Source organism: Aphis gossypii, chromosome X (assembly GCF_020184175.1).
Source record: "Aphis gossypii isolate Hap1 chromosome X, ASM2018417v2, whole genome shotgun sequence".
Classification (NCBI taxonomy): Eukaryota; Metazoa; Arthropoda; class Insecta; order Hemiptera; family Aphididae; genus Aphis; species Aphis gossypii.
The window spans coordinates 23,895,325-23,899,530 of NC_065533.1; the positions used below are offsets into that span (position 1 = coordinate 23,895,325).

Genomic DNA, 4,206 nt, shown 5'->3' on the forward strand with positions numbered 1-4,206 from the left:
TAACAATATCAAATAAAACACACATTGCGTCTTAGGTATAAAGTTGCCGAAATAATTGTTGAAAATTTAAAACCACACACCATAGCAGAGAGCTTGATTTTACCAGCATGTTCAGAAATAGTTAAAAAAATTTTTTGCAGATGAGGAAAAAAACGAAATTATGAAAATTCCGCATACAGACGACACTATAAAAAATAGAATTATACATATTATGTCAGATGATATTGAAAAAACAGTTTTTAATAAACTTTCCAAATCATATTTTGATTTACAAATTTACGAGTCAACTGATATCAGTGCCAATTAACATTTGCAATTGATCTATAATATTAAAAATATGTAAGCAGTGAAATTTTTTTACTGTACTCGTACATTGGGTTATTTTTTTACGACAAATCAATATCAAAAGCGATGTATGTATTTTAATGTACATTTTATATACATGAGCATTTTAGATTGAAATACTTAACATTACGTCATTGCGGTATATCTATACAATAAATTGCATGATGTTATAAAAAATTTATAAATCGCAAAAAACATTGTGTTTTATACGATTATGCAACACATAAATTTGATGTCTATGTTATTACTAGGTATGGAATTTTGATGCAAAGGCATCTTTTTTTCTGGTGTTTCGAAACGTTGCTTTATAAAATGCATAAAATGCGTTTTAGGTGATACTGATTATAGGTACCTATTTTAAAGTTATTTATTTATTTTTTTTTTTTTGTTGCATTTTTAGGGCATTTTTTGAGATTTTTTAGGGCATCAAGCCCTAGTTATAACCGAATAATACTGCAAATCAAAGCAGTTGTCCACGCAGTAGTGTGTTGTACCTCATAGTGCGATATAGCCATACAGGACTACATACGGTGCTAATAATTCCATACCGCAATGAAGTACAATATATTTGATATAATATTGAACTACAATAATTTTGAAAAAAAACGCCCACGAATCACGATCCCTGCTAACCTCCAACCATTATTACGTTAATGATACGGTCGTGAATCGTGATCGTTCGGCCTTTTTTCTATTTTTTTTTCTCTTTTACTCGGCTGGAAAACGGCGAGGTTATAACTCCGCAAGAATGCGGTGCAAATTTCAATCACGGTCGTCGTGTATTGTACACGGAATGCAATAACATTAACAACAACAATAAGTACAACAACAATTAATACTATTATTGTTGCCACGAACTGTTATTGTTGGTGTTGCTGTTGCGGTTGTGTCGTCGCGTAAGTTGTCGTTCTGAAATGAGACTCAAAATTTACTAGGAACCTATGCGGCCGAATACGTCATCATCGCGGCCCAAAGAGCCCGGTGTTCGGCGGAGGTGCACTCGCCGTCCAAAAATTACGGTGGCGCTCGTCGTTCCGGCTAGGCTCCTGGTCGTAAATCCATCGGTTACCCCAAGAAATGTTGATCGACTTCGACAACATCAGTAAGTATTGTAATATATTTTATAATGTTATTGAAATATTGATACTGTGATATCACGCCAATTGCTGTTTAGTTCTTAGGGGTCGATCGACCGATTTCATGTACCAGGAGCCTAGTCGGAGGCGATGACTGCCACTGCGATTTTCATGCGGAGAGCGGCAGCGCCGCCAAACACCGGACTGTTCTATAAAACTATAATAAATGTTTACAGTACCTATCTAATTAATACATTTGTCATTGATCCGTTGACTGTCATATATTTTAATTATTGCATTTTTAAGTTCAAATCAGTAATAATCATTAAAATTTTTATTATTTTGTTAGATTGATGATTGTTTTTATTGTACCCGCTATAGTATCATAATTTAACATATTTTAAAAATGTAAAGACTAATGTGCCTTATAAATAAAATATAAAAAAAAAGTATAAATTTAAATTTACCTGTAGATGTGTTTGCACAATTTATAATTTAATTAATATAAATTTAAAAATTTAAAAAACCGTTTAAGCAGATCATTTTTTTCAGATTCAGTTTGAACCAAATTTTTAAATATTTCATTAAATTCAGTAATATGATTAGCTATTTTTTCAAGATGATCACTAACTACTTTTTTTTTATTTGTTTTTTGTTTTTTTGTTAATGGTTCATCAGGTGATCTTGGCGGCATTAAGTCTGTGCTTGCTCCAGTATCTTTTGAATATAAAGGAAGAATCAATGTGGCATTCTACTGACTTAATGCCACAGGATATAGTGACTAATGGAGTGTAGCTAGGATCCTTAGAAAAAATAGACTCCATCTTATCAAAATATTCCCATGATCCCGTCCACGACCAGTTTTTGAATTTTTTTCTTTTATATTTTTATATGTTGTGGTGTGTGTCCTCCATTTTCACTGGCACATTTCACCTACATGAGAAAATAATTATAAATTTCAGTGTGATAATTATAGATATTTTATTGTTACCTGTTACAGAAAATCCAAATTTATTGAGTTTAGCACTAATATCATTCCATATTTGAATTTTTGTTTTTCTACCGTTATTAAAATGTTTCTCAAATTCGACTTAGGTACTCATGAGGCATTCAGTTGATGACCTATTCCATACAAACTTTAAATAATCTTTTTCATTAGAATCATCTAAAATAAGAAATCATTTTATTAGAAGTTTTAAGTTTTAATTTATTATAGGGCAGAAAGAAGCTCATTTAGTATAATTTATTTATTTATGATGTTGTTTTATTATTTTTTGAGGGATAATTGAAATTCATAACTATTTATTTTAAATTATGGTAACTAGCAAATAAATAAACAATTGTGATTACTTACATTTACTTGCATTCAAATCATCAACAGTAATTTCTGTGCTTGGTCCTAGAACTCCAACACCACAGAAATCCAAGCTTGTTTCCTTTTGACTTGCTATTAAATGAAAACAAAGATTGGAAAATGTAAGGAAAAGGAATATATGGTAGAGAGGAGTGTACTCGATAATAGGTAATGGATTAAATGAGGAGAGCTTTCACAAACAAACATTGTAAAAATATGTACAGGTATAATCTGAGAAAAGACGGTCAGTCAGTCTATAATATAGTCTTAAAGTTTCATATACCAACAAATAATATTTTTAAATTCGAACAAAATAATTAAAATTATTATTCTCTGTTTTAATATGTAATTTTGTCCATATTTGAATTTAAAATATCAGTAAAAATAACTGTATTTATATATTTTTTAGATTTACACCCCGCAATATACCAACTAGATTTACTTTCCTATCAGAAAAGCTACTGTTGAAGAATATATAAGCATTTTTACTATTCTAAAAGGTGATGACAGACACAAAAAAAAAAAATAAAAAAAAAACATCATTGTAAAACCAATACATTCATCGCATTGCTCAGAATCTAATATATAAACCCATAATAAATAAAAGCCATACAATAGATGAACCTTATACAAATTTTACAGTTTTTGACAAATTTTCATTCAATGCTTGTTTATGGATTCTGCAAATCTGTAGTTGCTAAAGTGTCTTTCGAGTGTGTTAAAAATAAAATAATTGTTAATTAATTTTTTTATTAATTTATAACTTACTTTCAACCATAACAATTCAGTGGTATAGCTCACGTAATAGGATTTGTTCGTTTCATTAATGAAAACAAAATAGTAAATCAATTTTTATGCTGCAGACATCTTACAGAACGCACAACAGGACAGAATGTTTTTGACTCTATTTCATCATATTTATATAAATTTAATCTATAACATGGGACATTGGAATGTATAAGAATCTGTACCGACGGTGTTCCTTCTATTAAAGGGTTTATCACTTTTGCGAAGAATAAAAATCCTAATATCATATTGACACACTGTTTTTTACATCGAGAATCACTTATTTCGAAAACATTACCAATAAGTCATAATATTAAAATCAATATTAGACCAAGTTGTAAATATGGTAAACTATATAAAATCACGACCCTTAAAAACGCGCCTTTTTAAAAAGATGTGTGCATCTATGGACGCTCAACGTGAAAGTTTACTTTTACATAGTGAAGTAAGATGGTTATCGCGAGGTTAAGTGCTAAATCGAGTTTTGGAACTAAAAGATGAACTTTTAATGTTTTTTCAAAACGAAAAGAACGATACTTTTAATAATTTTCTGACAAATGATATTTGGTGTACTAAATTGGCGTATTTAGCCGATATTTTCAATTATTTAAATATTGTAAATACTAGTATGTAAGGTAAAAATGA

General features: G+C 29.7%; 1 pseudogene; it reads right to left on the bottom strand.

Annotated features, from left to right (window-relative positions):
* Nucleotides 1-1,816: 1,816 nt before the first annotated feature.
* Nucleotides 1,817-2,524, bottom strand: LOC126552859 (uncharacterized; annotated as a pseudogene).
* Nucleotides 2,525-4,206: the final 1,682 nt, after the last annotated feature.